At 37.1% G+C, this 22720-nt stretch overlaps 1 protein-coding gene across 1 annotated transcript in view; it reads left to right on the top strand.

The window, feature by feature from the left end:
- Window positions 1-3880: 3880 nt before the first annotated feature.
- Fut9 (fucosyltransferase 9) overlaps window positions 3881-22720 on the top strand; it is a 209372-nt gene continuing 190532 nt past the window's right edge. Inside the window, exon 1 of the mRNA XM_055603328.1 lies at window positions 3881-4041. The gene's annotated coding sequence lies outside the window, so the exon portion shown is untranslated. The remainder of the gene's footprint in view (window positions 4042-22720) is intronic.

The following is a 22720-nucleotide window of genomic DNA, read 5'->3' as shown; positions in this document are numbered from 1 at the left end:
CAGTAGCAGCTCATAGACTCTCAAGACCTCCAGTTTCAGAAAATTTCAAATGAGTTTCTTTTCAATTAAGTAACTGCCAAGGTAATCAAAGGAGTTTTTATTTTATTAATCAGATCATTTTGGTTTCTGTTATTGTAGTACATGATATGTTTATACGGTAATGGAAATGCAAGGAAAAAGGAGAAAGAGGGAATGCTATGGTGGAGGTGAAAGTTTTCATTCATCCAAAATCTGAATTAAAAACTAAGTTTTTCGACAAGAGAATTTGAATGCCCTATTACCTTTTATTTTCCTCTTCTTTATCTTTCTTGTTTCCAGGGGCTCACATGGTTGTGAAAGAAAGCTAAAGTGAGAGCCTAAGTGTGTTTTTGTCTTTTGTCTCTTCGCTTAGATTTAAGGAATTCTAGTTTCCATTTCACAACCATAAAATCAGACTGCAAAAGTACCGCAATTGCTGAGATGCACCAAATATGAGGAGACATCGCAAACATGTCTCAAAGCAAATTATCTTATTAAAAAAATAATGAGGTGTAAAATAGATGCCCTGTTATGACTGATCCAGAGTCTGGAAGCTCGTGGAGAAACTGTCTCTAGGACATGGCATTATCACTACAGTCATGAACTCTTAGTAGCTGTGTTCGCGTAGTAGTATTCCCAGTCAAGTCAGCATGAGCTCCCAACCCTGCCTATCTGAGGAGCTGATAGTCAAAGGCAGCTGAAGGAAAGATAGTCTGTTTTCTTTAAGGGTGTGCCCCCTAGTAGGTCAACCATATTCTAGTGCATGGCCTCAAATCCATGAGTATAAATCTGTCTAGATGGTTTATTAGCTAATTTTTTACTGCTGTGATAAAACACCAAAACTCAGGCAACTTGTATAAAAAGGTGTTTAATTAGGGTAGTTCTCCAGAGGATTAGAGTTCATGATGGTGAAGCAAAACCACGATGACAGGAACATATGAGAACTCACATCTCAAACTACAAGCAAGAGACAGAGAGTACGCTAGGGATGACAGGAGATTTTAAAAACCTGAACCTACCTTTGGTGACATTCCTCATCTGACAAGGCCATATTCTTTAATCCTTTTCTAACAGTCTCAACAATTTAAGACCAACTATTCAAATAGATGAGCCTGTGGAGGCAACTCTCATTCAAACTACGACAGCTATGAAAAACAAAATCAAATTTTATGAAGTTCAGGTGGACTAGGGTTGGATTTATGGAAGGAGTTAGGGTTGCCAGTGGTGGTTAATAACACAATATATTGTATGCACATATGAAATTCTCAGTTATACTAAAATTACATAAAACATGATATAAAAATGAAAACATGAGGGATATCCTAATCATACCTGAGGAAATTTGTATTTTTATTAATTCTCAAAAAACACTCTTTGATTAAGTAGTTACTATCATTTGCAAATTTTATCATTCATCTTTGACAATAGTCCTGAGTGGGGTATTAAGCTTCATTAGCCATTGTAAAATTAATTAATTATTCTGTATATATTAATTAATACAGGAAATTATAGCAGCAGTTATTCATAAACTAGCTATTTTCCAAATGAAAGACACAGAAACTTGTCAGATTTACAATAAGCTTTAAAGCACTAGACCTGGGCAGATATCAACTCTCTAAGCTATCCTGACTGCTTCTCAGACAAAATACGAAATAGTTTCACATGTTCACTTTGGACTGCTTCTGCTCCATCAGGCCAGTCCTCAGAGCAAGCTGCTCATGGCCATGTGCTCCTGGTTACCCCATGGTGACCTCCTGTCTCCTCTCCATCTTTGTCCACCTCCTTCTCCTCTCCTCAGGGCACGTCTGACACACCAAGCCCTGGAAGCTTCCCTCTGCCTACCTTTCTTCTGCCTAGCAACTTCCTTAACCAATCAGGAATAATTTGGCACTATTTCTTACTTCACATTGATACAGGAGATGGTTCAACATACCTAACAATGCCCAGGGCAAGGCAGTAAGCAGATCTCAGGGCACTGAAATCAGCATCTGAAAACACAGTATACAAGACCGTCCTCCAATAAGTCATTTTCTTTCTATGTTCTTTAAGTGGTTAACACTAGGTGGTTTTATCTGGTGCACTGCTGCATATCTGGACCCAGCAGCATACGCCTTTTGAAGCTGGAGTGTGAGGGCCATTGGCCCTTACTGAATAGATGCTTCTCATATTCTGACAATGCAGACATGAAACCAAATATTTTCATTGGCATGCATGTTCATAGGAAGAGTCTGACAAGTCATAGACATAATCAAATATTAATATATCACTGAAATTTAACTTTTATTCATGTAAAAAGATACAGAGATAGAGGGTTTTCAATAATATTTAAGGCTGGCTTGAGGCATTAAAATGTTTTTCACACTGCATTTATAACTAAGAGAGGATTTATTTTAATATGAGTACATTTGTTATATAAGACATAATTATGTAAAATAAAATGTCTAAATTATTTTAGAGACTAAGTTCCTTTAGCAGATGAAGATTACTACATTAAGAAAAGCAGCATGTGGACATGCTTGGTATACACACATACACACACACACACACACACACACACACACACACACACACACCACACTTTTCTCCAGTGCTCTGGTAAGGAATTGAGGAATACAGGAGTACTTGCTGTATTATTTTAAGAGAGTTTTACTAGACTTCTTTCTCCACCTGTGTCATTACACACGCAATCTATTTGCTCCCTGCCTGTGGCCAGCTCCAGTTAGCATGTGAAGATTATGAAACAAAGTCAAACCTCATAGGAATTCATCAATAATGACTGTCTTTATCTTTACTAAATGTGTGAGTTCTTTTTCTGATTCTTGGAAGTGTAGGAGGCAATAAATATAGTTTCTATATGTATTTGGATCTTTGTAGTTCAAGAATAAATATCGAGGATTGATTTGTAGTCCAAAGTGGAGCCTGTCTCCAGAAAGATGGGATGAGGGGCAATGAAGGGTCAGCCCTGGCTTGCTATCTGTCTGCCACCTATCTACCTACCTGTTTGTATTTTAATGACAGCTAAAGAGGACAGCCAGCACTGAGCAGCACTGCCCTTCACATTTACGACCTTCCTGAATCACTGAGACTGTGGTTCCAAATACTCCATCACCTCCTTTTTAACCCGACTTTAATTGGTCAACCCCAGCTGAAGACAAACACCTCCATCCATGACCAGAGAGCAGATTCAAAGGACAGAGAAGGTTGCCCACATTGAGCTCCCTGCTGGCGCCTTCTGTCTGGACTGCCTGTGCCAAATAGCGCCCATGGAAACAATCAGTAATAGGGAACTCCACAGATGTGGCTGCTGCATGTACAGAACCTCAGTTTGAGCGAAAAGGAGAGTGGAAGAGAGTGACAAGCTGACAGTCCGCAACTGGGAGCTGCAGCAATGGAACCAGCGACTGCGTGTGAGAGCACAGGTGCTGTAGGCCTGGAGCGAAGAGCTGTGTCTCTGCAGCCTCCCGGCTCAGCACAAGAGGCAGCTTGCTGAAACTGCATCCGCAGCGGAGCGTGGGTACTCCCAGACGCCGCCACCAAAGGAAGAGCCAAAGGAAAGGGCGCGAAGGGGAAGCATGGAGTAGCAGGGGATTGGGGCAAGATCCACAGCCTCATCTCAGAGCTCCTTTGGTGGGAACCTGCACAGGCTGCTATGCTCCTCCCTTCTCTTCCCAACTCTCGGTGATCATCTCCATCTCCCCTCGCACGTCCCTTCCCCCTCCCCGCTTTCTTTGCTCTCCCTCCCTGCCGCGTGCCTGCTCCCCTCCCCCTCGACTGACTGCTCTGGGCAGCAGCAACCTCGGCAGCCCCGGAGATGGGCAGAGAGCGCGCGGGGCGCTGCAGCTCTGGAGCCACCGCTCTCCCCGCCCCCGGTTCCCTGAGCCCCCGCCGCCGCTCTCGCCTCCCGGCTTTCCCCCGACTCCAGCTCTGCTTTTAGGACAGCGCCGCCACCGCCTCCAGCTTTCGTCCCGCCCGCGACGCGCTGCCCTCACGCGCCCTGGATGGCGCTTTCCCTTGCTGGGATCGGTGAGTACCGGAGAGTCCAGGGGGTCAGGCTCAGGGCTGAGCGCCCAGAGAACATTCTTAGACTAGAGAGGCATCCTGACCACCTGCTGGTTGTCCTACCTGGCACGGGGTCTCTGGCAGGTCCCCGGGGACGTTTGATTTCAACTCCGCCAGCCAGGAACCTGAACCCTTTCTCTTCCAGAGAGAGCTGCTGTAGCGCTTATTTCCTTGCCACCCTCCTGCCCTCTGGCTGCTACCCTCACTCCCATGGCAGATAGCCCCCGCCTGGCGTCACTTCAAACAGGGTCATTGCAGACCTCATTGTCCCCACGTCTTTCTGAATCCCACCTTCTGCCGCGCGCCCAGGTTTCTCCACAAAGTCCTACCCTGAGCCATCTCCCCTTAAAGCTTGACCACAGAGCCCCGGTCCAGCCATCTCGTTCCTTCTCAGAGTGAATAGTCTTAGTGAATTCTGACCTCATTCCCTCCATATGATGCTGCCTCCCAGATTTTCTGACACTCACCTCAAGACTGACACCGCCACGAGGCGATCCTGCCTTCTGTGTATTGTGTCTCTGCACCTGGACTGGACTGTTAGGTGATGATCAAGCATGAGAAGAGAAAGATAAAAATAGCAGATCTTTTGGGACTAAACTTTTCGTCATTGTTTCAAAGTGCACAACTATTTATGTTGCTTAGATTCCTTCTTGTCTGCGGGCTTGTTGGCTGAGCACGGGGGAGGCCCCTTATTTTACCTGTTTTTCCCAGATTCTCTCTTCCTTTCAGGTCTTAGAGCAGAGCACCTACATAGCTCAGTTGCGATTCTCCCTCAGCTATGCCACCCAAAACTCAGCAACTTTGAAAATAAGCAGCTTTTCCTTGAAAGAGGACAAGGTGGCACCAGAAATGCCACTTGGAATGTTTTTTTTTTTTTTTTTTTTTAATTCCCATAAGCCAAAGACCTTAGTATTTCTCTTTTTGTTTAGGGCCTGAGAGGGGAACCACGCGCCTCAGGTGCAGTGTAGTTAGTCTCTTGCCATCTCTAGGGTATTTAATTCCCATAAGCCAAAGACCTTAGTATTTCTCTTCTTGTTTAGAGCCTGAGAGGGGAACCACGCGCCTCAGGTGCAGTGTAGTTAGTCTTTTGCCATCTCTAGGGTATTTCTGTATGAGCTTCCCGAAAGCAGCAGCCTTTCCTTCTGAAATCAGGCTTATCATTTGTTTGTGGTTAGCTTGAGCGAAAACAGCTGTTGTGTTCAATGAATGAATCTGAGAAAGAGAGTTGAGATTACCCGTGAACAGGAAAGGAGGGAATTAAAACATTGTATTTTTTATTCAAGATTCTTCTATTCTTATGTCATAAAATAAGGTCCCACACTACTTAATAATTTACATTTAAACAACTTGTAAAATATTAATTTTGAGGTGGAGTTTGACCACACAGGGTTAATGTTTGAAGAAGACAGTTAGGGGTATTCAAAGAAATCTAAGAAACTTTGAAATGTACCCTGCCTAATGATGGACTGTGTGAATAAGTTTTTTGGTATTACTATGAGCAACGTAAGGAGAATAAGACTTGAACTGCCTTCCTCTCCTTTGAAGTTGGTGCAGAGGATGTGTTCAGTCCTCTTCTTGAAGAAATTTTCGATATACATAAAACTGGAAGGGAAAGTTGATCAAATATACGAAGAGTTGACTTTGTTTAACAAAGATTGCCTTAAAAAAAATCCACCTTTCCATTATCAGGCATTTTACTTAATTTTGCTTTCTCTGTAGTCCTTTTCTCCTGTGCTGTGGGTATAAACAAAGTGACCAGAAGTGGTTTTCAGTAATTGTGTTCAGCTGCATCAAAAATCACAGGGGCCAGAGATACTAACTTTTCTAAATATGGAAATGTGCCTAATTACACTTACAGTTATACTAAGAATACTCAAAACTGTGTATTTAAGTTTGCAATTGCTACAGATAGTCACATATGGCATGCTTTGTGAGCAATAGGACATAGAAGGTGAATCAAAGGATCTTTAAATTTTCCCCCTGGAGGTATTTACCTTTTGTGTAGTAACAGGGTAAATGGTCTATATAGCACATTCAGCAATAAGGTGTCTTCACAAAAAGACACATCACCACTGAACAAAGTAAAGCAAGTGGCAATGGCAACCATTCTGGTGTGGTAAGCATAAGTTCAAATCAATGTATTCTAACACAATTCTAATTATGTCACAATATTAAAATTGTCTCAGAATTATCTCTGAGCATGCAAATTAATTTGTCATAAAGCATGGTAGAGATTTCTGTTATGAATTCTTATATGGAAGCCAAGATCCTACTGAATTTAAAGTTCCTGTAATTAGTTAGTACTACACAAAATAACCAAACATAACAGATGAGGAAGGCACACCAATATAGATCATTGTTGAGTGTATGATGCTCTTAATTATCTGCCACCAAGAGGACAGATATAAAGTAAGTATTTGCTGGCAAAAGAGATTAACAATCATGTAAATGACATAAGAATTTCATCAACAAGTTGTCATTAGTCCCATGCTCCATATAAGTTGATTTTACTGAGAGTACAAGGTAAAAAGAGAAAAAGACTGAGGAAAATGATGCAATGAGGGGAAATAGAGAGAACCTGTGAATAGTGGCTTGAAACCTTTACTCAAGTGAGGATAACTGAACACAATTCCTATTATGATGGTATTTTAGGTAACAGCTATTTTCCAACTTGGCTTTTTTTTAAAGCATCCTTAATTTCAGGAATAAAAATGTAACATTTTTCTTTTTTATGAGGTTATTTAGTTTCTTTCACTAGAAGGTCAAAGACAAACTCGTCTAATCTATTTAACTGAACTAAATTCTATACAAATTTACAACCAAACCTTTGGAAAATGAATCTATAAACTAATACCTAAATTTATAATGTTGGACAAAGCTAAATATCACATGCTTATTTACATTGGTGAATGCCTTACCCATTTTTATATACCTTTACATTTGACTTAATTCAGAAGAGTCTAGGTATTAAAACACACAAATTTTATGAGTTCAAAACACACTTAATAAAATGGAGAGCAAGCAGCTGTATAAGTATTCTCTGCGGTTTTTCTTTCTAGCCTCGGTGTATAAAAGAATAAATGACAAGACTTCCTAGAGAACAAAAGATAGATAGTTTCAACACTAGCATCATGATTTGGCCAGTTTCACAGTTTTTGAAGTAGTGTGATTTTGATTCCTATGTAAGTAAGGATTTTGCTGGCTCTCATGGTCTATGCCTGTAATTCCAGTGTTTGGAAGGCTGAGGCAGGATGATCACGAGTTCAAGGTTAGCATGGGTTACTTAGGGAGTGGCTCACTCAAAACAACAAAACAAAGGCACAGAATGAAAGACATTTAAATTTTGTGGTGTGACTTGTGGCTGTTGCAAATAGACCCCTGCTCATTTAATTGCAAATGGAATGACTCATAGAATTTGATATTGATTAGAGAATTTGAAGGACATTCCATATCCATTATTTCACTAATGATTTACCAAAGTATCTTAAGCAATTAATAGATTCAGAATTAGAATCTAGGTTTCCTCTATCTGTGCTGTGTCTTTCAATGGCGTGTTTCTGAGAAAGGTAATAACAGGATAATTCAGTTTCAGTGTCAAAGAAATGAGAAAAGGTGTGTACTGAGTCAGGGTCATCTCAGTGCTTAATCCTTAATAACCAGTCTTCCTGACACTTGCTTGTTAAAGCTTATGAAACATGTTAAAATCATAGATTAGCTAAAATATTTCATATTCTATTATTAAATTATCACTTATGTACTTATAAGGTGTAAGGTTCTTTTATAATAATAGTATACCACAGATATTTTCCATTTTAACATTTATAAACAGTGGATTGAAAGACATTCCCCAAAGCAGATGCTGGCTTCTTTAAGCTAGGAGCAGAAATGAATGTGGAGCTTCATTTGTGTATTTACTTAATCCTTATTTCAACACAAAGTTCAAATATCAGTGTGCTTATTTTTCACTTTGAAGTTTGTCCCCCACAGACTGAATAGTAGTCTGGGAAGAAAAATCTGTGTCATAAAGTTCAAGACCACATATAAAAATCCTGGCACTTGTACATTTCTCTTCACTGACATGGGGCAGTGGGAATGTCAATGAATATATCAATGAGGAGCCATCATTATTACTGACTAAATAATAAACGGCCAGATGCATTCTTGGACATGGTGACTCATCACTATCATCTTCCAAAGGAAGATTAATTAATATATGTAGATTCCTGAGTCTTATCACGTGGACATTGCATTATTTAAATGTGGCTGGATTGGAGGGAGGTAGTTAAGAGAACCAGCAGAGCTGGGTGCCTTGGTGGCATTCTCAACAGGTGAAGAACCGTGTCTTAAGGGTTCCTTGGTAAAAGAATTGGACTTTAAGTTATTTAAGATGCATATTTTTCTAATACGAGAGAATTGCATTTCTAAGGTTTCCATGACCTAATTTCTTTGCTGTGCAATGCAACCTTCATTAACTGAGATCTTACTATACTGTGTGGTCTAATAGAATGCATGCAGACACATGAAAGAATATGATGTAGGCTCTGACTTTAAACATATTACAGTTTAACTGGATACACACCTTATAAATGAAAAGAATTGATGAAGTACAGGCAGCCCTTAATGTAGGGCAGCCCTAACTTCCCGAACAGATGATCCAAGAAAAAAATAAAAAGAACAGAACTTAGGCTAATCTCCATTATTTTAAATTGAAGGAGATATTTCATTATTAAGGCTTGATATGAAATTAATGTAGTTCTTTAAAGCATATGATTTTATAGTTTTTTATATTTAAATATAATGCACAACAAATTACTGACAATACAGAAATAATTGTACATTATTATAAACAAATTTATCTGTATATTTATAATTCCTACAAATAAACACATACATTAAGTGATTAGGTTATAAGGTAAATTTCTAAGAAAAAGGCAATTAATTTGTATAACTTCAATAAGTATACAAATTGTCCACTTTGTCTTTTAGCAAACAGTCTCAAGAAAGTGAGCAGAAATGAGGCAGGAAGCTATATAATTTCTATATTGCATCTTCAATACTTACATGTCTACTAATGGCTTTAATAAAAGATATTTAAATTTAAGGAATTAAAATAACAGTCTTGTTTGATAAAAGGAATGTACTGAATAATTACAACTGAATGTTAGAAAATCTTAGTTGGAATGTTAAAATATATTCTTGGAAAATAATTTGGAGAGATTTACAGTGGAGATCAGGGACTGGAAGATTATTTTCATAGTCATCAATGTATAGTATTGTAGTTCCTATAAAGTAATGGTTTGTAATAGCTCCTTAGGATAGTTTTATGTAAAAAGATTATCATACGTACAAGAAGAATTTATTTCTTTAATGTTTGCTGTTGGTTTCCCAAGAGTAAAATATATTAGTGACCTTGTTGCATGAATGTAGTTTTTGGTCTTTTATTCTAAGAAGCCATTAGTAGACAAAAGATGGCCTTGCCAGAGACCAAGACCCATTCTATGAGTTTAATCTGAGTAGTGTATTCAATTGCATGAACAGCTGGGACTAAGGAACCAACAGCTGGATTCAGTGGGAGATAATCCACTCTGAGTTAATAAAGTTCATTAACTCTCTCACTGTCTCTGGAAAGCTGCTATACTAGGATATTGCCTTGCTTGCTGTGATGGCTTCTTAAGGTCTATAATCACATCTGTGGTCTTTTTTCTCCTATAATATTCAAGCAGTTTCTACTGGACCATATGGGAAGAAAAAAAGAAATCATGCAAGCCACTTAAGTCTTGTTAGCATATATGACATAAGTGCCTAGTTTTGATATGTTTTTCCTGGCACTTAACAGACAACAAAGAGTAAAGGACATGAAGTGTTATTTTCTATAGCACAGCATTGCTAAACAGATTCACAAAACTTCACCACAAGAGGATGTTTTCTCCGCTTTCCTGCTATGGTCCCTGTTTAAACTCATGAACTGAATATAAAGGTCTTTTATTTTCTACAATTACAGGTAAAAAGGGGATCTGAGTCTATATCCAACATATCTAACCCCTTCCCTGCCTGAGATCCTTGAACATACCTAAACATGTGCATATTCACTTAAAAGAGGTGGATTTTTATTTTACTCCTTTCCTGTATAAAATGGTGTGTGCACATGGACATATGCTCGCACACGTGCACAGCACATAATGCCAATGCTTTTGGAGGACAGGAGTCAGAACCCCTGGAAGTGAAGTCACAGAGGGACATGGGCGGCCATGTAGGCATTGGGAAACATACCCAAGTCCCATGGTTCTGAATTTAATACTTCCGGTTGATGCAGTGTAGATGCATAGAATAGTTAATTTCTTTGCAGAGCCCTGTTTAATTTGTGGCATTGGCTGCTCCATTGTGCAGAAAATAAACACCTCAAGAATTTAGATTTCTTTCATCATTGTGTCTTCCCAGTGAGTCGCCTTCATCTGAATTCTAACCCAAGTAGACAAAAACAAAGAGCCCAAATACTAGTACATGCATCAATGATGTCATCATGTTTTTATATGTTTGTTTGTTTGATTGATTTGTTGTTTTGACTTAGGAAAATCTCCCTGAGAAAGCTAAAGTCACTGATATTGGACAAAGTCACTAAACACACACACACACACACACACACAAACACATACACACACAGTAAATCAAATAAACATAAAAACTTATGAGAACCTCATTGTCAATTAGAAAAAGCTTCCTAGTATAAGCTTAGGTGCAATTTAGACGTAGAACAATATATTGCGTGCCAATTTATCTTAGTAAATATGTTTCACAGTAATGTATTCCATGATTCTTCTTCAGGGAAACAACCAAGGTTCTAATAATTGACATGTTAAAGTCCCCCTTCACACTGGATGTATGTGTTCATTTTTGTAATTACTTTCGGAAAGCTCCAGAACCCTCAGCCTAGCAAGGACAAAGCTTCTTGCTACTGTTTATAGGGATGCACAAGTCTGATGCTCCTTCTAATGAGGAGGGTGTAGCTCTGTTCATAGGAGAGTTAGAAACGACGGGAATGACTCTGATAACTTCATTTTACCTATTGTCCATTAGTTAGACTGAAATGACTTCCTTGACTCCTTAGCTCTAACAGGGAAGAAATAGAAGAATTATTTTTTTAAAGGGTTTTTGGTTTTATTTATTTGGTGTTAGGAGCATTGATCATGGTAGGCAAGTGCTTTACCACTGACCTATGTCTCTATCCCCTAGATTGAAGATTTAGAACCTGGGAATCAAAGTTTTCTTTTACTCTTAGTTAAGATTTGGTAGAGGTTCATTCTGTTTCATCCTTTGCCCTTGTAAGTTAATCATCTTCTTTAATTGTCATAGAGCACAGTTGAAGTCGATGTCCTACGGCTATCTTTGAATTCTTAGAATTATTTATTATTCATGTATGTTTGTTACTGACTTCTGTAGACTTCCTTAAAACCCATGAAAATCTCAGTAAGGATCTCACCCGTCCTCCTGCAGAAAGAACATGAGTGATGTCGCTATCAGCATTTTATCTTTATTACCAACATTGTCAACATCTCAAGTCTGAGATTTCTCTCTTCCTTCACCTTAGCCCAAAAGCCTGCCATAGTTTCACAGATGCTCACAAAGATTTTAGATTTCTAGGTTAGAGAGAAATAAAGGTTTGTTACTCACAGAAGTAGCAAAGAGTATTAACATTTTTGTACTGGTTTCTTGGGCTCAGTTTCCATAAGTGACAAAACATATCTTCACATGAATACACAAAAGGTACAACTTAAGAAATGTGAATCCTTTGTAATAGACAGTAAATGTGCCTCCCTTTGTTCTAAATGGAGATTCTCTTTCTACCTTTCTAGAATGTTTGATTTACAAATACCTCCTAAAAGCAGTTGAAACTATGCTACTCAGTGATTTATAAGTTGTACTGAAACATGATAGGCTCATGAGAAATTATGTCCCATTCATGACAAAGGACTCCAATAAATGTTTTATTGGACTTCTTCTCTAACACACACTATATGTACACCCTGTTGATATGATGCTCTTTTAACATGGAATACCTGAGATTTATGAATCACCAAGCTTTTATAACAAATATGTTGTATTGTAGCATTTGATTTTAGATTATTTTCTCCTGACTATATATTATAAAATAGAGATTATGCCATTGAAAATTCCTGTACAAGTAAGTAGAAATCTGAGCCCCAAGCAGAGACTATAATAAATGTGTATTTTATTTAAGTATATCATAAATAAAACTTTGATGTATATCTGGTCTTGTGTCATTAAAGTTTCCTTAATATGATGTCCTTAGAAATTAGAGTAAAGGTAAAGTTTTCCAAATAATCAAAAGTTTAATTTTAAATAAATCATATCCCTTAATAATATTTTAATTCAAGTAATACCTCAGGGTTCATAATGACCATTTGATAACAGTCAATTAAATATATAAATTCTTATTTTTGTTTATGACACATGATGAAAAAATAAAGTTTTATTCCACTTTATATACTTTAAAAACTGAGATAAGGATCAACAAGTAAATCCATGATTAGAAACCGGTGACTTATGTTATCAGGATAGATGTCAATTTTCTAAAATTCCCAGCTGGAAATTCCAAAGTTGCACAGTTCTCTCTCCATCAGAGGAAACTAAGATGACATGCTTTCTGGCCATTTGATCTCTTGCCCTGATGCACAGTTTCTTTCTTCACTTCCTTCTCATGATAGGTATTTTACCCTTATGCTGAGACATGTGCTGCTCAAGCCTGGTTTTGATGTTTCTCATCACCACACATCCATCCCCAAGGCGCTAACTCTGGAATCTGCAGTATCCCTTTCTTTCCTCTTATTACAGTCTTCCAGTTTATTCTGATTTGAATTGTTCATTCACATTCTACAAACCATAAAATACAACAAAAAATACAATCTTCAAGAGACACAGCATTTCCTTCTATTTAAACAGAGTGGAGGTCCTGGAGTGATGATGGTCTCCAGTTTTTGTTTTATTTTGGCTGCCATGGGATGATGGTGTAATCACTTCACACTGCACATTTATTGTTTTCTGCCACAGTGCTATGGAAATTTAAAAATGGCAAGTTCCTGAATTTTTATTGAAAACATTTTTAATATGCTCATAATTAATATGACGTTGGTAATTGTTTTGCTTCTACATTGTCTCATTACTTTCCTGACACAATTATCAAGGAGCTCCTTATATGTGAACGAATGTGTGGTACTTAGGAGAATACAAAGGTCAGAGTGAATCAGAAGACATATGTTTCTGTGTAAACCATGAATGGTGAGGCAGTAAGTCAATTGACAGAAGATATGGAGCCAATCTTGTGAAAATATGATGAACTGAAAATGCTGAGCAATATGAGAATACAAAAGTATGAGAGAGGGAAGAGGTGATGAGAACTTTTACACCATGATAAATAAAAAAATGTATCTAATATATATAGCTCCATGGGAACTTTACTGTACATACTTAAATAAGCTTTTAAAAAGGCAGTTCTCTCTTAATTATTATTAAACTGCTGTGGTACAACTTTTTTACATTGATTAAAATCACTAACTGAAGGAGGACCTTTCTTGATAAACAATTCCAGAACAGTGTAAATCCTCCTCAAACAATAATAACTAGAGGAAGAACAAATATGAACTTTTTCTTGAACTCAATAAAACACTGAGTCCGTTGGGCCTACCAATGCTCAGAATTGTTTCAAGTTCCAACCATGAAGATATGGGGCTTGAGGTCCTGCTATGTGTGGAAAATCTCAGATTATGATCTGACCACAGGAGAGGTGATGATAAAATAGCTATGATCAATATAATCTGGCTGAGTATTTGCTTGTAAAAAATATTAAAGCAGGCTGAGAGCGTGAAAGTAATTTCCATCAGGCATCAGGTGCAGAATAGGTCTATCTACCAGTACAGGTTCAACATGAAATTCCCTGGCTCCTCCTCCAACCTTTATTTTAAGCTCAAAGCAATGCAAATAGGTCTTCAGTACTTAAAAGACCAACTTCTTGTTAGAATAACTTACTTCTTCAAATAAATGGGCTTAGCATATAAAAGGTGTAAATGATGTCTAGGCATACATAATTAGTAGAAATCTCAGTTTATCCTACATTATAAATTTAATAAAATAGTGGTAAAGCACAGAGAAATTTAAATAAATAAAAACATTGTCAAGAGTCTAAAAATATAAACTGGACTTGAAAATAATATGGAAGTAGGACTATGATATGGATTCATTAAGATGACTAATAGCAAAACATGGTGGAGTAGAGAAAGGGGGAAAGAAGAAGCAAAAGAATTAGAGGAAGAACAGTAAAAGGCAGAGGAGGAGGCAGAAGAAGAGGAGAAGGAGGCAGAGGAGGAGAAGAAGAGATATTCAATATGAAATCAAACCTGCATAGCGAAATGGAAAAAATAAATAATAAATCAACATGTAAATGGGCTCTAAAATAAAATTTATGCAAAGAATGGTTTTCACTCTAATATTATTTCCTTGAATTATTGCCTTATTCAACAAACAGCTATTAATCTGTTTGTGAGCTTTCAGTATAAGATAAATGGTCTCAATCATCAAATGAATCAACTGACGTGAATCAATTTGAGAAGCAATGGAATGAAATGTGTTTATTAGTCACTACTGCTATGGGGCAGTTTAGTTCAGAGATTAGAAGCTACTGCCTGTAAATCTTTATATTCAGCATTGTCCCACCAGAACCCTAACCATGCACAAGGCTTTTGCTTTTATGTATGTATGTATTTTATTCATTCAATCATTTATTCATTTATTTTTCCTTACAATGAATATTTATTTTTGCTTTCTTCTCAGCTGCCAAACCTTAAGGGTAGCCAAGATATCCTTCATAAAGGAATAGACAAATAAATTTTAGAATGTATGGAAAATAGAATATCAATCAGTAATAAAAGAAAATACACTAAGATGCAAGAGACTCTTAACTGCATATTGCAAAGCAAAATAACCTAGACTTTAAAGTTTATGTACTATACAAGTCAAACCAAATATTTTCTATCCTAGAAATAGTAAAATTATGAAGACAGTGAAAGATATTTGACTAATGTTTGAAAAAGAAAGTAGATTGTTGGGTATGAAGCACCTGGCAGTGAAAGGTCTCTAAAAAAATTGAAAGATTTTTTAAACCAATAATAAGATAAAATAAAAACAAACAAACTTGAGTAGGATAAACAAACAAAACACACAAGAAAGAGCCAAAGAAAATGCAAAGAAATATATGTAGACAATGAGACACACACATCGTCTAACAACCTCATAAAACACATAATATATAAGCATAAGACCGTTAGGAAAAAATGCTGAGCCAAAGCACTAGGAGACAAGTTAACTAATTAATTAAAATAACATTTAAAAACCTCTGAAATTCCATTGACTTTGTTTTGTGTTGGTCATCTACTGCTGAGCATTAAGAGTGGTTTGTTTACCCAGTGAGACTCTGTTGTAGAAAACTCTTTCTTTTTTATACAAGTGTTTTCTTTTTTCTTTTCTTTTTTTTTTTCCTTGTGCTTTTTCTTTGGCTCTTTGCTTTTCTGGTTTTGGTTGTTTGGTTGGTTGTTTTGTTGTTGTTGTTTTGTTTTGTGGATGGAAATATGTCAGTTGGAGTTAGCTTTTGGGTTAGGGAGATAGGGGCTATGTGACCATCTCCCCTTTTATCACTGGGACTCAATCTGCAAATATGTGCAAGCCCTGTGCGTGCTGCCACAGTGTCTATGAGCCATGTGCACATTTATTCTGCTGTACTTAGAAGGCCTTGTTTCTTTGATGTTCTCTATCACATCTGGTACTTCCTGTCTTTCCGGCTCTTCTTCCTTAGAGTTCTCTGGGCCTTGACTGAAGGGACTTGATGGAGATATATCTTTAGGACTTGTTCTGAGATCTCTCACTTTCTGCACATTGTCAAGCTGTGGGTCTCTAAATTTGCTTTCATTTATTGCATAAGGGAACATTGGTGGCTGAGCAAGACACTCTAAATATGGCAGAATGTCATTAGGAGTCTCTGTTATTATGTTACGTAAGCAGAACAATAGTATTTGGTTTTCCCCTAAGTCCCTGGCTTATCTAGTTTCAGATTCCTGGCCAACTGAGCATTGTCAGGGGTGGGTTGTATCTCAGGGGTGGGCCTTAAGTTCAATTAGATACTGGTTGGTTACTCCCACAAGCTTTGGGCCACTATTGCAGTAGCACCTTTTGCATGCTGGTCATCACTGTTGATCGAAGGGTTTAAGGCTGGCTTGGCGTTTACCATTCTCCTTTGGTAGTGTGCAGAGTTCTGTGTAGTACCATGAACACTAGCCAGGAAGGATGAAAGCTCTATGAGACACCAACTCAACTTTTCCATGTTCAACAAGTTGTGTAGGCGTCTTCAGAAATGGGGTCTTACTATCAGTTTGTGGAGAGCAAACAATAACCTTGGCAATAGCCTGATTTTCTGGAGGGGAGGGTTCTAATGAGAACCTTTGTTCAATTACTTGATAGATATAACCCATTCCCAGGACTAGATGACAGCTGTATAGCTGAAACTCCATCATACCCATTATTTGGCAAGATCAACTTCATGTATGCTTATATTTTGGAAGCTTCTACTCTATTAGGTTTTATTATAGTCCCACAAACGGTCCTTAGTTTTACATGTCCCTCCCTGTGCTCCCTCCATTACCTCTTCCACATTCGATCCTTGTGTTTGAGCCTCCCCCATCTATCCATAACTATCTATTCCATTTTTTTTTCCTGGTGTGATCCATTCTTCCCTCCTGTCCCTTACCCCATAGCTAACCTCTATGGTTATATGCAGGGCAATTTTTTTGGATCCATTCATTTACCTGTGGTTTTATTTTTATAAACAGCTGAGTTAGCACTCCATGTGTAAACATACTGTTTTGTTCATCCACTCCTCTGTTGATGGACATCTAGTCTGTTTCTAAATCCTGGCTATTAGGAATAGAACATCAATGAACATGCTTAAGAAAGTGTCTCTATAGTAGAATGTAAAGTCCCTGGCAAATGAATGTTTTTCTTACATATAGGGATATGTAAATATCAGCTGACTTAACCCACATGATTCACAGAGATTCTAAAGATGAGAAATAGTCGTGTGAAACAAAGTAACACATACACACACACACACACACACACACACACACACACTTTTCTCTAAGAACATCTACTGGTTTTAGAACAGGATAATGTACTACATCTCCCCCACACAAAGTGGGTGGGGAGTGAGAGGGAAGGAGGAAAAAAAATGAGAAAAAGGGTGGGGGAGGAAAGGAGGGAGGGATGAAGGGAGGGAAGGAGTAGCCCATGAATTTATGGGACATTATTGAATTATTATGTAACACAAAGTCTAAGAACACTGTAAAATAATGCATTATTTTATTTTATTTTATTTTGTTTCTTTTATTATATTGTAAATGTCACCAGGCAATTTTGTCTGATAATTAACTTTCTTCCTATTGTCTCTCTTCCTTTTACCACTCAACCTTATTTTTCTCCTTTACCTTAGAGTTTTCTTATTTCTTAATCCACCTATATTCATTTATGTACATATATGAAAATGTATGAATAGAGTAGCAATGAACGATACATAATGCATATTATATATAATGCTTTGGATAATATATTTCTAATGTATATTATGTATATTTTTTTAGATAATATACTTCTAAAGCATTTAGTTTATTCATTTTTTTCATTTTTTAATTAAATTCTTTATTAATTATACTTTTTTCACTATGTATCCCCCCTGCGGTTCCCTCCCTCCTCCTGTCCCATTCCCTCCCTTCTCCCACCCTTTGCATGCATGCCCTTCAGCAAGTCCACTGATAGGGGAGGTCTTCTTTTCCTTCCTTCTGACCCTAGTCAGTTAGGTCTCAACAGGAGTGGCTGCGCTGTCTTCTTCTGTGACCTGGTAATGCTGCTTCACCCTCAGGGGGAAGTAATTAAAGAGCAGGCCAATCAGTTCATGTCAGAGACAGTCCCTGTTCCTACTTGGATATTGAACTGCCATGGGCTACATCTGTGCAGGGGTCTTAGGTTATCTCCATGCATGGTCCTTGGTTGGAGTATCATCAGTCTTAGGAAAGACCCCTGTGCTCAGATTTTTTGGTTCTGTTGCTCTCCTTGTGGAGTTCCTGTCCTCTCCAGATCTTAGTGTTTCCCACTTCTTTCATAAGATTCCCTGCACTCTGTCCAAAGGTTACCCATAAGTCTTAGCATCTGCATTGAAAGTCTGCAGGGCAAAGCCTTTCAGAGGTCCTCTGTGTCAGGCTCCTGACTTGTTCCCTCTTTTTTCCTTCTTCTGATGTAGTTTATTCAATTTTAAGAGGTAATTTTAGAAATATAAGCACTCATATTTTTAGAGGCTAATGTGGTATTTATTCAGAAATTCAAACATTACTTCAGTTTTAGGCAGGTCTGACAGAAAATTTCAGTCTAACATCTGTGAATGAATATTTAAATTTTTAAATTTCTTTTGCATGTGTGTTTTGAGCCAGAACACTTACACTTCAGGACAGAGATTCTAAGAACTATGTAGCTTGATGTGGAAACCTAATTTAATCATTAGATATCTTTAAAAATAATATTTGCTTTAATTATAAAAGTTCAAGGCAGATTCTCATACTGCTATAATAATAGATTGTGAAGGCTGAATATATCCAGAAATTTGTTACAGTAATTAGATCACACCTAGTGCAGTGCTAATTTGACATGTTGACATTATCATGAACGGCACAGCCGTTATTGTGCTGCATGATTAAATAAGTTCTTCACACAACTGGCTGTCATTAGGATTTCCTGGCCAAAGTAACTTTGGTGTTTCTTTTATTTTCCCTTCTATTTCATCAATAAGATCATTAATGGTGATATCCTCAGCTAATGCCACTCATAATTAATCATGATTATAATTAGATCAAGCATAGAACATTATAAAGAAATATTGGGTTTTTTCAAGACATATTTTTTTCATTGCTGGGCTCATCATTTCATTATAAAACAAAAACCCAGCTTCACCAACTTTGCTCTGGTATGTCTGTACTATAAGGAGACAAGAGAAAAGCATCTTCAAATATCACCAAATATTCTGCTCTTTCACATTAAGTGTATTTAAACCAAACTTTGTAGCAAAACAAACTTGAGCTTTACCTGAGTCAGGTCAAGATAGATTCATTAAGGTTGTGTGGACCATGCAATTTCTGATGAACTCCTGTTAACTGATGTTCTAGAAACTATGCTTTAGGGAGCCAGGAACTTGCCAAACTATAAAGTAAAACCATCTAGTTCAGTGGTTCTTAATCAGGGCTCTGGGGCTCCAGAGCACTTAACCAGAGGTTATACGGTTCAACGATTGAGAAGGTAATCATATGTGCATAAATATGAGCATATTTTTCTGGAATATAAAGCTTAGTTATTATATTCTTTGAGATTATTAGTTGTTACATACAACTTAAATTATGTGACTTCTGTTCAATTTGTTCCATTTTAGATGAGCAAACAGAAGACCAAGGGGCTAAGATTCACAGTTAGTTACAAGGCTCACTTTTTGGGACTCCAGGCAGAAAATTTTATAGTACTCTTAGACTGTCTTTTGATTAGAAAAGGGGGAATTTTAAAATGCAATATTTAAATGATAATAAAGAACAAATAAAAAAGGGAATATAAACATACTTAGGCAATCAAGTCCTTTAATGATTTAAGGGTATTTGGAGTAGATTGTCTAATAAATATGCCATGATAAATGTATAATGCATATATAATGCCATGAAAAATAATGTCCTCCAGAGAGAATAAGGTGGAAAAGACAAAGACTGTGACTATGAATACAGAGGCAACAGAGTTCAAAGCTAAAGGTAATCCTGAGGTCTAGGAGTATATTGCCTAGACTATTGAAAACAGAGTCCAGGCCCAAGCACTGACATGGCATTTATTCAGAAGAACTTTAAGATTTATCCTAGTTTTATTCAGATCTGATAGAAAAAATCAAGTTTACAATCCGTAAACTAATACTTCTTTTTAAATTTCTTTTATGTGTTTTGAGCCAGAACATTTATGATTTGAGATAGAAATTATACCTAATAACTAAAGTTATCTTTTTCTATCTGAATAAAAATTGCACAAATGTTCAGTTACTCATATTAAGTACAAAAATTTCACTGAATAATACAAAGAGGTGAAAATTTTTTGTATCTTTATTTCAAAGAAATGTACTAAAACATGATTATGTAAAATATAAAACAATGTAAATTCTTTGAAATAAATTTTGTTAACATTTCAAATGTATAATTGATGGGATTAAATATGATGGTTTCATTAATGTATACAATATACACCTAATACCCTCTTCCTTTTTTTCATCCACCTCTTGCCTCCCTCCTTTCCCCATTTTACTTCCATGCTTCTTAAAAAGTATTTAATTAAGCATGTCAGTGAAAAGATGTAATTTTTGTCTTCTTAAGTACAGTTTATTTAACATGATCATGTCAAATCCATTCTTTTACAAGCAAATTGATTTTTTTAACCTTCCTTAAAACTTAATAACAACCCAATCCTTTGTGTATATATCCTAGTTTAATTTAAAAATAATCAGTGTGGAATCTCCAGAATGATGCACCCTTGTTTTTCTGTACCTTTTGTAGCAGTGTGCATGTTCTTAAAATAATAGCTCTAGTGGTGGCGGAGGGGGATAGTGTGGTAGTTGTTTTGTCAGACTCCTGAGAAACACGTGTAAGAACTTCAAGCTGTGCTACAATTCCAAACACTGATAGAAGTTTCCAGGCAATAAACCTCAGGAGACAGACATCTGAGACATACATCTATACATGGATCCTCAAATAGCTGCTGCCCAGACAGAGAAAAATATTTTAAACAGCACTAAAGGTCAGTAGTCCACAAGGAAAGTCTGTAAAGATGTAAATAGATACCAGTGTAAAAGAAATGCAAATCTGAGATGTAAAATTTTAAGGTATAGTTTTTTATTTAGTTTCAAATTATTGAATAAAATAAAAAGACTAAAGGTTTTCAGAAAGGAAATGCTGAAAGGTTGTAAATATTCATTGCAGAAAACCCTTGCCATATTTAGGTCACATGAATTCAGCTGATGTTGGAATCTAAAGTGTGAGTGATATTAGGGATTGCTCTGTCATTATTAAAGAAAAATTCAGAAGTGATTTGACATTGTTAAAATAGTCTCCACTTGAATGCAAGTCGGGTAGAAAAAGTCCAGTGTGTTTCCACCAGCTGTCTGTGACCTATTTAGATTCAGTTCTTACTGGGTTCTATCAATTCTCAACACTTACCAATGCTATGAAGATGATGTCAGGACAGCATTTGAACAGCTGGTCTTAGATTAAGTTACTTCTTATCATTTCTTGAATTTTTCCTACTGGTCCCTGGTTCATATTTGAAGCTTCAATAAACTGACCAAAAAGAGTTTTGTACCATATGTATGAAATGAGTCCTTGTCTCCTCTTCTTCCTCTTCCTTTCTCATTGCTTCTATTTTTCTCTACAAGGAGCAGTTTGGTTCAGGATAGTTTATTCAGATCTCAGGTGTTTCCCCTTCTAGGAAACTCCTCAAATTCCAGCCTAGGATAGCCAATATTCACTGCCATTTTGCAATATTATGCCTTACCATGTTTTGTTTCAAAATTATGGGAACAAAGTCTGGCTTTCTGCCTACACTAAATAATCTCTAAAACATATCTTTCATATATAAATCACATTTGATGGAAATTGTTGCCATTCCATCAATTAGTGAAAAACAAGGGGAAGAAGGCATACTAATGCTGTGTCTTAGTTAGGGTTTCATTGCTGTGAAGAGACACCATGACCCTGGCAACTCTTATAAAGGAGAACATGTCATTGAAGCTGACTTTCAGTTTCAGAGGTTTAGTCCACTGCCATCATGGCAAGAAGGAGCTGAGAGTTCTACAACTTGATCAGCAGACAGCAGAAGGGGACTGTGTGCAACGCTGGCTGCACCTCGACCATATGAGACTTCACAGCTTGCCTCCAAGGTGACACACTTTCTCCACACCTCCTAGAGGTGCCTCTCACTATGGGCCAACCATCCAAACACACGATCCTTGGGGGCCCCTTCTATTCAAACCACCACATGCTAATTATGGGAATTGCAGAAGTGCATACTGGGAGAAGCTTCATTGGTCTCTTTCACTGACAGGAATGTCTCTGCTTAGTAGCTACTCTCCATTAGCTGTCTAGCAATTCAAACATCCCTCCTATCTTTGTGTCAATGAGCTATCACTTCGCCCTAATATTATATGATGTATTTTTCCTCATTTTCAGCAATTCCACTTAAACTTTACAAGATTCTTCCTACTTCAAGACTTAAGTAGGTGATATCTCTCTTAGGTTCTTTTTCACATCTGATTCTAATCTCAAATATTCTCTCCAGCTTATAAAGACTGCTTCAATAACTTTGTCAAAAGTAGCCACATTGCTTCTCCATCATTTTCTGCTGTATTTTTGTTCTTTTAATTTTATAATATTTCATTTGAAAATTTATCTTAATTTTCTTGCTGTGTATGATAAGAGCAGGATGGCTCATCCAGCGGAAACATTGTCTTTGAACGTGACCTTCT

This window comes from Psammomys obesus, unplaced genomic scaffold (genome assembly GCF_907164565.1).
Source record: "Psammomys obesus unplaced genomic scaffold, mPsaObe1.curated_primary_1811, whole genome shotgun sequence".
Taxonomy (NCBI): domain Eukaryota; kingdom Metazoa; phylum Chordata; class Mammalia; order Rodentia; family Muridae; genus Psammomys; species Psammomys obesus.
Note: the sequence above shows the minus strand (reverse complement) of the source record. Positions and strands in the feature narration are given on the sequence as shown.